We start from the raw sequence: 13,434 nt of genomic DNA on the forward strand, positions 1-13,434 counted from the left end.
TTCAAAAATCTATTAATACTAAGTGTTGTGAGACATTCAGCTCCAACGTACCCTCAAGTACGCATTTCAAGCCCTCTATTATAAACCATAATCTCTTGGAGGGAGAGCGTGATACTTGTGTATAGATCTATACGGGATTGACAATCCCGCACCTAAACTGTTAGCTACAGTTAGACCGGTAGGTCTGGGGTGATAAACGTCATAACACTACAATGCCTGAAGAACGTTGTTACAGGCAGTCTGGGTCAATAGCATGGTTATAAAACTCACACGGAGTATTAAAAATAAGTTTGATTTACGAGACTCTTGAAAGCATTCAGTAAATACATTATTTGAGTATAAATACACTTTCACCATTTGAGCACGAAAGATACTATTGCACTCCAGCCTTTGGAACTTTTTCAAACTATATGTACAAAATAGTGGATTTTCTAGAAAACAGGTTCAGTTATTTTTACTAAAGGACATACAAATTTCAGTACAAAAATGCTTATGAACTTACCAACTTAATTGTTGACACTTTTTCAAAACTACTTGTATTTCTTAGGGAATCAGTAATACAGGTAACCGTCAGCTTTTGAAGAAGGAACGCTAAGGCGTCTGTTATCAAAACATTTTAAATCATCATATTTGTAATATTCTTTTGAAACATGTATTACACGCAACAATGTAATTTTTATTCTATTTATGATGGTTGTGCTTACTTTCTTTACAATATTCAACTGTTATGATACTACGTGAAGTCACCCACCCCCGAATGTTTCCGCCATTCTGGTTTGGGGGTCTGTGACAACAATGTTTCTGTTGCAGGATCTGAAAATGATGAAATGTTTGAAGATGCACCATTGGATTTTGATCCAGCATATCCACCTATAAATAAATGGACAAGAAATCATCCAAAGGAACCAATTCTTGGAAATCCACAAGACGATGTGTTAACGAGAGCTCAACTTTGTGCAAAGAATGAGGTACTTAACGTTCATCAGGAATTTTGCATGTTTAACGTTTTTATTTCGAAAATTGAACCAAAAACAGTTAAGGTTGCAGTGGAACACTCAGATTGGGTTGTTGCAATGCAATATGAATTGGCTGAATTCGAAAGAAACAAGGTTTGGAGATTAATTCCTAAGCTAAAAGACGTTTCGATAGTTGGGTTAAAATGGATTTTCAAAAATAAAACATACAAAGATGGTAATATTGTTCGAAATAAAGCTAGGCTTGTACTAAAAGGTTATTCGGAACAAGAAGGAATAGACTATGAAGAAACCTTCACCCTTGTCGCAAGACTCGAGGCAGTTCGAATATTTCTGGCCTATGCAGCTCATAAAGATTTTCATGTTTATCAAATGGATGTGAAATGTGCATTTTTGAATGGAGAACTTGAAAAGACAGTGTATGTGGAACAACCTCCAGGTTTTATAAATGAAGAATATCCTAATCATTGCTATATTTTAGATAAGGCTGTTTATGGATTAAAACAAGCACCGAGAGCATGGTATGGAACTTTAACTTCTTTCTTAAAACAATTGAAATTTAGACAAGGATCAGTTGATCCCACTCTCTTTCGAAAGAAAGTTGGGGATCATTTAATGCTTGTTCAAATTTATGTTGATGATATTATTTTTGGATCTACTGACCCTGCGTTGTCTAATGAATTCGAAAATCTGATGAAAAGCAAATTTGAGATGAGTATGATGGGAAAAATCAACAATTTTCTTGGTTTAAATATTCGTCAAAACAGAGAAGGAATTTTTATCAATCAAGAAAAATATACCAAGAATCTACTTGAAAAATTTGGATTGGCGAATAGCACGAAATTACGAGTACCAATGGTGACTTGAACAAGGCTTACACCTTCGTTAGATAAACCTACTGTTGATTTAACTCTATACAGAAGCGTGATAGGTTCGTTACTTTACCTCACTGTAAGTCAACCTGATATTAAGTTTTATGTTTATAATTGTGCTAGGTATCAGTCAAATCCTCGAGAACCACATCTCACTGCAGTCATCTCAAGGGCTTAATTTCGTTAGGATTGTGGTATCCTTCAAAAACTGGATTCTTCATACAAGCTTTTTCAGATGCTGATTTAGGAGGTTGTAATCTTGATAGAAAAAGCACAAGTGGCGGATGTCAACTGCTGGATGGGAAGTTAGTAAGATGGCAGTCGAAAAAGCAAACATGTGTATCAATTTCCACAACAGAAGCTGGATATGTTGTTGTTGCAGCTTGCACCTCACAAATCATATGGATTCAAAGTCAACTGCGTGATTATGCAATCAACATGAAGAAAATTCCGTTGTATTGTGATTCACAAAGTGCCATACGCATTTGTCAGAACCTTGTGCAACATTCGAAAACAAAGCACATTGCTCTTCGATATCACTTTATAAAAGATCGTGTGTAGCACCCGATTCCTGGTACATATTTAATTTCATGGAAATGTTACAATTTACTATGGGACTCGGCGAGTTGGAGGCCCAGCTCGTCGAGTAGACTCGACGGTTGGAACGGGGGTTTAAGTGACCTACTCGACGAGTCGGAAGACCGAGTCAACGAGTAGGAGTTGTCTGGACAAAAACCTAATATTGAGGGTTTGTACCCTTTTTAAACACTTTATCTTTGCCTCCATCGCCCCTATCACTCCCAGAGAGCTGTACATCGAAACCCTAGCCGTTTTTGTGTGTTCTAAGGCCATTTTGGTGCATTTGGTGGATTGTGAAGCTTGATAAGAAGGAAGAGCTTGACAGTTCGAGTTGAGGCTTGGAGATCAAGAGGTTTTGGTCCATATCCAGCTCAATCAAGATAAAATGCCCCTGTTTTCGTCTTCCATGTGTTTATTCATCCTTAGAATCTTGGACTTTGGGTACATTTAGGGCTTTCCAAGCCATTTTCAGAATTGTGAGGTATTCGTGGAAGCTTGACTTCAGATCTGAGTCATTGGAGGGGTCTCATGGCATAAAGGTGCCAACTTTAAGGCCATGAGAGCCCCATGCATCTTGTAGAACACCTTTTATGACTTTTTAAGCCAAAGACCCCTTGCATGTGTACCAAGTTTGAAACTTTACGTATGAAATGGACATTAGGGGGCCAGATCTATGGTTTTGAGGTGTTAAGACCCATTGAAATTGATTGTATAGTATTGCTCAAGGATGGACTCGACGAGTTGTTCTAGGGACTCGGCGAGTCGCGGTGTAATGAGCACCAACTCCTTTCTGTGGATGGACCAGTTCTTAGGGAGGAAAGTCCCGTAGAAGTTTAGACACGAAAAGGGACCTGGGATTCATGGGGCTCGACGAGTATATGACCAGACTCAGCGAGTCCACGGCAATCTCACAATCTTTGAAGAAGGACTCGACGAGTTGTTCATACAACTCGGCGAGTCGTAGATCGGACACATTCTTATGAGGGAGATGAGCTCGCCGAGTTCAAGGAAGAACTCGACGAGTCGGATGAAGATGGTCCCGATGGTTTTCATGAAGGAGAACCCGTCGAGTTCTCGCTAGACTCGACGAGCAAAGTGGGGTTGGATCGGGTTAGTGGAGCATGGACTCGACGAGTTGGTAGAACAACTCGGCGAGTCAGGTCAACTGGGTGTTGACTTTGACCAATGTTCACTTTGTCTGGTCTTGGTATTGACCCTGGTTAGGGTTGTACGTTCTGTTTGATAACTTGGAAGAGTTGTCGTGTAGGGATTTAGGAGTCGAGGAGAGCTGATTTCCACATCGAGATCAGTGCAGACACCACGCGACATCGAGGTGAGTTACCTTCCAGTAGCGGTGGGTCTACGGCCATAATGCCGACCCACCAGTAGGAGTTTTATGATAGATGATTGTCTTTGTGATATTCATCTAGGTTTGCTACTACCTGATATGTTTATGTGCTAGCATGATATGTTATATGTGATAGTGGTAGTAGGGGGATAATAGTCCCCAGGTTCGGTCCTTAGGACCGAAGGGTAGGTGGGGCACCCCAGAATTTCCTGACAGTATGTTTATACTATGATATTATGTGGTAGTAGTAGGAGGTGAAATAGTCCTCGTATGTCGGTCGTAAGGACCGACGAGTACGTCAAGCACCCCAGAATGGCTTGACGTGGGTACGTCAAGCACCCCATAATGGCTTGACCTGGGTAGTCAGGCACCCCAGAATTGACTGGCAGTATATGTGTGTTATATGGTAGTGGTAGGGGTGAAATAGTCCCCGGTAGTCGGGCGAAATAGACCGACGGGTAAGTCAAGCACCCCAGAATGGCTTGACCTGGGTAAGTCAAGCACCCCAGAATGGCTTGACCTGGGTAAGTCAACCACCCCAAAATGGCTTGACCTGGGTAATCAGGTACCCCAGAATTGCCTGACAGTATGTTATTGTATGGTGTGTGGTATGATGGGGGGAACTCACTAAGCTTTGTGCTTACAGTTTATAGTTTTTATTTCAGGTAACTCTTCAGCGAATGGGAAGGAGCCGGCGTGGTAGCGGCACATCACACACGCACTGCATTCGGCACTATGATAGTCTTGGGAATGTACTCTGATTTTATTACTATTGATGATATGGTTTTGAGATACGATGTTACAGTTTATAAATTGATTTGACATTGGTAATGTTTTGGTAAACTATTTTATGAGTTACTTAATCAAAAATGAAATTTTTGGTCTTGAAAATTGGGGCGTTACATCGTGTGGAAGATGGAAACATTGAAGTTCATTTTGTAATAACAACTGATCAGCTTGCTGATATTTTTACAAAGCCATTGGACGAAAAATCATTTGTTAGAATTTTGCAAGGTTTGGGAATGATTGAAGCAAGTTCTGTTCCAGGATTAATTTCGAAAGAATGACGAAGTGGTGATAGGCAAATTTGTCGAATGCGAGGCAATGATGAACGATTCAAAGACATCTCGTATTAACCATTCAGAGGTTAGCGTTCATATTCAGCGTTTCGATACGCTTCGTTTTTGACTTCTGGGAAAGAAAATTTTCGTTAGTTTGGTACATACTTAAATTTTCGTTTATTGTTTTTAATTTCAAAAAATATGAAAAGCCAAAAATATTTTCGTTAATTTGTGTTCGTTTTCGAAAAATTAAAAATACCAAAAATATATTTTTTATTTTTATTCGTTTTTTTAGAAAACTTCAAAATCACAAAAATATTTTTTTTTCTTTTCAAAAATATAAAATCCAAAAAGATTTTTGTTATTTTGTACTTTGTCTTTTCTTCAAATTGTGCAGATTCCGAGGATGTTTTACAAGGTTCATGCTTGCAATTCTAGGGTCAGGTATTCTTTCGAAACTTTGTACTAATTAGGATGTCCCTAGAAGCATGCTGCAGCATGTTGACCCAAGCCTCCATTGACTCAATGTGTGATTTCGAAAGCCTTAATGAAAATTTTCATCATGAAAATTTCTTCCCAATTAGGCTTGTATTCACGTTAGTCTACTGAGCTACCTAACTCTTCTCAAATGAGTTAAGAGTTTTCTGCTTCGTCCAAAGATAGCAGAGGTACAACTGGATTCGTGAACCAATCTTTTTCATCTCAACATTCTAACACAATTCACACACAGTGACATATGTCCAAGAGGTCTTTGATCAAACCAATCAAGACTTAGACATATCAAAAATCCGTGTTTGTGATCAGGATTCGTGAGGCCGTGATGAAGGTGAAACCCAATTCTTCGTAAACCAAAAAGGAATTGACGGGGAACTAAGTTTCAGAATTTAACGAAACATTTGTTTCATTACCAATTTTTTGATATTTCAAATCATATTCTTTCGTTATGAGTGGTCTTGATCAAATGTTCGAAGCCCACGACATTTGTTTCCCAACAGGATCCAATTATAGTTTTGTTTTCGAATATGATTTCAGACGGAGTATCATTCGTTATCCTTGTCATGAACAAAAATTTCCAAAGCATTCTTGTCACTGACTATACTGGCCAAACAAGTAATTTCTGTTACAATTATTCACCTTGTGTTTAGGTTTATTTGTAACGAAATTTTTTTAAGCCACCCACGAAGCCATATAAAAGAAGCCCTTCGATACTTCTCTACAAGTATTCGGTTGTAATTCACGGGAAAATACACAAGCTGTTGATTATCTCTCTTGATAATTAGCGAAGCAACATTTGCCCGAGGTTTAACTGCTTTTGTGTCGAAATTTTATTTTTCGACATCACAGATCCCAAATTTTCATTATTTTGCTTCTTATCTCATTATATTGGCACACCGCACTCACGAAATCCTTGAGGTTCTAAGTACTACCTACTCAGACTTACGATTTCACATGTCTGGCATATGACTTCGTTTCTAAACCCAAAAACGAAAGAGCCTAACCTCCATGCTAAAGGTTTTCGATCTTATCCACTTAGTACTCACGAACAGTTTGATGTGACTGTTTGGCAACTTAATCCGACTTTCAAGGTACTTTATCAGACATGGTACTCATAACGGCTAGTGTTGCGAGTTTTAAGGACACACGTGGCCTACTCTTTAAAGAAACCAATTGAAATTCAATTGGGGTTACATATAAAAGGAAGTTAATATCTCCTTTTATAATTACGCGTTCAAATTCTCAGACGATCACAAAGCCCTAAAATTTCTCTGTTTTTCAAGAGTTTCTCAAAAACCTAATCAATGGCTGCTGACCAAACCAACACTACTGACGAAATTGAATCTCAACCAATCATGAAGATTCAAAGTACCAACTATCAAGTTGAGGCTGATGTTTCATTGTATCCAGAAGAACTCAAGATATTGATTGTTGCTCTTCAACATTCAGGTCTTGCCACTGCTATGTTCAACGCCTTTGCTGCTCCGATGTCCTGGTTGTCAATGGCTGCTTCAACTGCTACCTACAAAAAAGTTCTTGATGTTGTCACATTCAATTTGGTGAATGACAAGAGGTTCCGTCTAACAAAGCGATTGTTTGCTCAAATTATGGAAATTCCTAACTCGTCTTCATTCTACAAGGTATCCACTGATCAAATAATTTTTATGTTTAACGAGATGGGTCATCAGCCAACTCTCACCAAGATCAGTGATTTCAAGCAGTCAGGTCTTCCTTGTATCTGGAATTTCTTGTTTGGAATTTATCTTCGTTGCTTAACTGCACGAAGTGTAGGGTTAGACAAGGGAAGATTGGAGGTGTATGCAATGATTACTGGTCTGTATTATGATCTTAACATAGATGATACTACGCAACTGTGGAAGGAATTTATCAAGAGTGTGGAAAACACGAATGTGGTACAGGGGATTTCGTGTGCTCGATACTGGAGTTAGCTACTTCAGTATGCTTATGAGAAGGAGGGTATTCCAGTTCCAGTTGATGAAGCTAAAGCAGAATTTATGAAGTATCACTTTCCGAAGTCAGTGGAAGATGATTATGGGGTTTTCCCAAATGTTGCTAGTATTCCCGATGGTATGCTTAAGAAGATTGACCCATGAAATTCTGTCTTGGTGTCTTATTTGAAGAATGTAAATCCTTCCATTGAAACTGGCGTATTGTTAGAAAGTAGTAATCAAGGTTCATCCAAGAAGTCAAAGAAGTCTAAGAAGGCTACTGATGAAGTTGTTGTTCACGAAAGTCCAAAGAAAGTTAAGTCTAAGTCTCCTACGAAGGTTATTGTTGAACATGAGAAAGTTTTGAGGAAAATTGAAAAGCATAAGGAGCAGGTGATTCCTGAGTTTTCAACAGAATTAATCCCTTCAAAATCAGCGGTTTTTAAGCGTTTCAGGAAGATGTCTCACAAATCACGCAACTCTTCTGATGATTTATCACCAACTGTTCGAAAGACACAGATAAATAGCAGAGGGTAATTGTTCGTGATATACCAGCTCCGGTTTCACCATCCTCGAAGAAAAGAAGAGCTGAGGGTGTGGCGAAGCATATTGTCGAAAAGATAAAGAAAAGAAAGTTGATTGTTCGTGACGAATCCTCTGATACGAGAATTGTCCCAGAAACACCATTGGGATCGAATTCTCCAAAACTATCCTTACCACAAACCACTAACTTAATTTCACCAACAACAACAACAAGTCCACTCGAAATTGTTCTTACCAAATCAGTTACTGAGGAGGTTCCAATTTGTAACATTGTTGCAAACGTATCTGATATGGGTGCACTTGTTAATATGAGTGTTGAAGCGTCACAATCACTGATTAATCAAGGTATTCCTAATCCATCTATTTTCGCACCTATTTCAATTGTCGATGTTTCACTTCCACTTTTTGTCACTCAAGTTCAAACAGCCACAACCTCACCTACATTCGAACAAATTCTACAACAGCCAATTACCACTCTTTTTCAATCTCAATCCACCAATCCTTCAAAACCCAATTCCGATGATGAAAGAGATGGAGGAGGTTTCATAGGCACGTTTGATGATCTACACTTTGATTCGGAAGAAGAGGATATACCAGATCACATGTTGATGTCTGGTAAGCAATTTAAAATTCTGAATAGGAAACTTAATTCTATTCTACAATCACAAGCTGATTCTGGAGCAAAGAATTCGGTTTCGGGAATAGAAGTTGCTGTTATGTTCAAGGCAATGGAGCTTCGAATGCAGAAACAATTGGAAATTATGGATAGAAATAACGAGTTGAGGGTCAAGGCTCAGGCTGATTCGTTTAACTCTAAAATCAAAGATCTTCGAATCGTAGCAAAAGAACGTCATGTTCTTTTTGTTAAAGATGTCAAAACCGTACGAGAATATGTCAATCGAAAACTTGAGGAGCTGAAGGTTGAAATCTCAAAAGAGATAAATGAGCTGAATTCCAACTATTCGATAATCAAGTCGAATGTTGACACCATAGCGGCTGCAGTCACATCGATTGCCAAATGGTATAAATTATTAACTCCTAAGTTTGACGCAAAGGCTAAAGAAGATGGTCAAAATTTCGACAAGATGGGAGCTTTACTTGGTGAACTGAAAGAATTAGTATCAAAACCTGCTCTAACTTCGTTTCTAACTCCTGAGTTTTTAACTCAGAAGTTACACAGTTTGGATCAAGCTATTCACAAGGCTGTTGCTCCGATTTCGAAGTTTGCCAATATGTTATCTACTGGTGCCCCACCTGCTGTCACAGGGGTGCAAGGGGGAGAAAAAGAGAAGAAACCTCAAGTAGGTAAAACTTCGAATGTTTTGAAAGAAGGCAAAGATCACTCCACAACTGTCGAAAAAGTGATACCTACTCAAGTTTCAATGAAGGTAGTGTCAACTCAAATTATCACTCCAATAGTATCGAAAGTCAATACAACTCAAGCCATCAAAACCACAACAAGACCCATAATGAAAGGAATTGTGATTGGTTCAACAACTGAAGGAGGGAGTTCAAGTTCTTCAAAGCCAAAGATTTCTGAAGCTGAAAAAGATAAAGGGAAAGAAATTTAGATTAAAAAATCAAAGGAAGAGAAGAAGGCTGAGATAGAAGCTGAAATGGAGAAACAGAGACAAATTCAAAGCATAATGAGGCTTCGTGAGAATGATCCACCACACATGGATAAGGGAGATCCTAAGAAGTTGCATAGTTACGAAAACATCGAAGCGAGAGTATCATACAATCAAATGTATGCATTCGAGAAAAAACCACGAAAGAGTTATTCTATCGAAAATTCTGATATGAATCAACTTGATTTTCCTGTTAACAAAATGATTTTCTTTATAGCTCAGTATAAGGTGATAGAGAAGTTCAAGAACGAAGATGACTTTCTTCATATGAAACTTAGGTTTCATGCTGTTGTTGGAAAGGAACAATATGAAGTTTGGTCTGTCATCAAGATCACAAGGGTGTTGAGTATTACAAAAGACGTAATGTTTAAGAACATGATACAGAACTTTCGTTATCATGTTGTTAGAGCAAAAAAGGTAGCTTGTGATTTCTCAGTTGCACATTTCCCTCTCATGAACTTGAATGATCTTATTCAAGTTGCTCTAATTTTGAAAGACATGGATGCTTCGCAACTTCAAGGAACTGATAAGGAAATTTTGAGACTAGGTCTTGGTCATATCAAAATTTTCATAGACAAATACTATGATTGGATAGCTTTGACTTATGTTGAATTGTCAACTGCACTTGGGAAGGAAATAAAGTGGCTATGGAAGTGATGAAGTCTCAAGCTGAACTAAAGAAATATGTTGATGGGGAGATTTGTTTAAAGCCTTTGGGATTGGTCTTTGCAGGAAAAGATAAGAATGGGAAAGCTAAAAGATTTTTGTTTCAAGTAAATGAAGTGGAAAGATATACTACAGCTCAATATACGAACTTTATGGTTCGTATGAATAACTGCAAAAACAACAATGATGGTGATAAAGCAGAGTTAAAGAAGGTTATGAGCTGGTATACGGAGATTCGTAGAATGATGCATTTTGCTACAGAGATTCTCACCAATTGAGAAGTTGGACATTATTACAAAGGGGGAGATTGTAAGGTTGAAAATATGTTGTAATATGTCGAAGTCTGTGTAATAGATGCTTTCGTTAGTTTCATTATGTATTTACTAAGGCACCTTTTAGTCGAAGTCGAATGCTTGCCATAGTATTTTTTGTATGCTTTACTGTTTTCCTATAAATAGGAAATGTTACTTAGAGTTAGATAAGAGTTTTGGGACTCTGTCTTGTCTATTCTCTCTTTGTAATCGTAAAGCATAATTGAGCTAAAACAAGATCTTATTTATTCTCGGTGTTCTTAATTCTCGTTACTCTGATTCTACGTTCATTACTCGATTCAATACTTCATCCCTTACTCCTGTTCTAGCTGATGGTGCTCAAGCTAGACTAGGTGGAGGTAAGGTTATAATGAATCATCCCACTAAAGATGATCTTGATAAGATGGAAAGTGATGCTATCGTTTTCTATGAAATCTCATGCGGAGTGGCCCCAGACAACTTGGACATCATCATCAATTGCAAATCAGCCAAAGAAATTTGGGATGTTCTCAAAAGCTTGTATGAAGGTTCCGAGCAAGCTCAAGACAAGAAACTCGCCACCGCACTCAACAAGTTTAACAACTTCGAAGCTCATCCTGGAGAGATTCTTGAAGACTTAATCAAAAGATTCAATCTTATTGTCACAAAGTTATCAAACACTGGCACCGTCCAAAGTAATCATGAAACTAACCTTCAGTTTCTCAATGGTTTGGGTAAACATTGGACTACAGAAAAGATGATAGTCCAAGGAGATAGGAAGATTCACACACTATCTCTCTTCAAGTTGTATGGTGAACTTCATGCACAAGAATCAACCGTGCTAAAAGATTGTGTAGAATTCGGTGGTCCACTTGACCTCATAGCTCAAACCTCTTTTTTTCTCGAAAGAACACTTTACGCTTTTTGAATCCCTAATCAACGATCTTCATCTTCTTCCCTCTTGCTCAAACAGTTTTCTTGCAAGTTCTTCAAAACCTTTTATGAAACAATGGTGAAATCAAGCATCTCCAAGAAACAGTCGAAGGCTTCTGGGCCTGCTCGACCCACAAGCTCTAGATCGACAATCAAAGATCAATCCCCTTCCATTGTATCAAGCAATTTCAGAGCAGTATTTTCTGATCATCCATCATACAATGATGCGATCAGACTGATGATCCAGTTTCTCTCAAAACACCCACTTTTTGGACCATTCAACACCTTCACTGAAGTTGTTCCATTACCAGCTCTATTCAAGTGTACATTCAGCGCTTTCCGGTCATCTCACAACCTTCAAGAGGTTCATCTTAATCTCGTGCATCATTCTCTTGCAGTTCTAACCAAAGCCAAGTTCTTGGAAGCCATCAACCTAAGAGTCATGTCTAATACACAGTTCTTCTCTCCTAGCACCAACGATGTGATCTTAACCCTATATCTAATGGGTTAACAGAAGAAATTAAGAGGAATTAGAGAATTTTCAAGAAGAACCAGCTCCTGGCGGTGTGGCAGTTTGTGTGCCACTTCATCATCAGAAGCCTTTCCGGATGAACAGGTGGTACCGATAACATGGGTATTAAGCTTATGCAATTGGTTTGGAGTATATTTACTGGGAATCCGGTCAACTATGGTCAAATACTTTGGGATGACTTTCTTCAATATATCCCACAAATAGTCTCCTAAAGAAGGTGAAATCGATATTACATCTGCTCATTTCTGGTCACTCTGCATCCTCAATCTTCACAAGCAAGCCAATCTCGACATGGGAGATGATTCAATCCTATTTGTCACTCACGATCTTAAAAGGTACGCTACCTATAAAGATCAATTTGATTTTGGACCCCTTAGGAGATTACCTGGACACATTTTGGAGTCTATTGGACACAATTCTCGTGAACTCACAGATCATATTGAGGCTACAGATGGTATTGACCCATACCATTCTTCCCCACCTCATCCTAGTCAGTCTATCCTAGCCCCTACCAAAACTGAAGGTCCTTATAGTACCGCACCTCCTATCTCAACTTCAGTCCCTCGTACCAAAGAATAGTCCAGTCAACCAAAACTCAAATGCATCAAGAAAGTTGTATCCTCCAAGAAAGCTCCCCGTAACATTGTCAAAAAGGGAGAAACTTCCTCAAAGAAACGCAAGTCCAGAACCATTAAATCTTCGGATGAAGCTCCCCCCTCCAAAACTCAATACATACCTGTTAATGTTGTAGAAGATTCTTATCATGACTCCGGTGATATTTTCAAACGCAAAAAGCTCAAACTTACCCCTAGTCATAGCCAAATGCGTGAAGGGACTCACAACGTAGTCTCTCTATAGACTTCAGTAGTCTGTGGAGCCCCCGCAGGCTTATTCGTTTCTACCCTATCTCACTACTCAAATAAAAAAAGTGTATATGTTTCATCACAACATGGAGACACACCCCCAGTTGGATCCCAAGAGGATCCCATTGGTACAAGTCGCCTTAAGGTCTCCAAGGCAGCACATTTACATGTCTTTGAGCATAAGGAGTTACACTCCATCCTTCTTTCTATAACCCAAACACTGCAAACACATGACCCACTGCAGGGCACTTCTTCAGGTCTTTCCAGAACCGAGATGAGGCCAAACTTGACTACAGGTCAAGGAGGCCAAGGAAGCTTGGGAAAATCTACTCCACCACCATTACATACAAGTTTTAGGCGTGGTGAGCACCAGTGTGCTAGGATCCACGAACCCGGGGGACACCACGGTGCGAACCAAAGGATTTGACGGATATCGTTCCGATGATTCCTGGAATCAGTACCACCCAAGTATTGAATCCGAAATATGGAAATATGAAGCTTTTCGCAGGGCTTTTCAGGCACGCAAGGCTCAACAAACTCAACAACTTCAACAATGGGAAGAATATATTCAAACTGTAGCTAAGTACCGGGCTGATACATTCAACAACGCAAAAGTTGTTTATGATATCTTCCAGATTCAAGAATGGACATCAAAAATGGAGGCCACAGTGCAACAAGCTCAGAATCTTCAAGATGGTGCT

Source organism: Lactuca virosa, chromosome 2, assembly GCF_052849685.1.
Source record: "Lactuca virosa cultivar CGN04683 chromosome 2, Lactuca_virosa_CGN04683_v6, whole genome shotgun sequence".
Taxonomy (NCBI): Eukaryota; Viridiplantae; Streptophyta; class Magnoliopsida; order Asterales; family Asteraceae; genus Lactuca; species Lactuca virosa.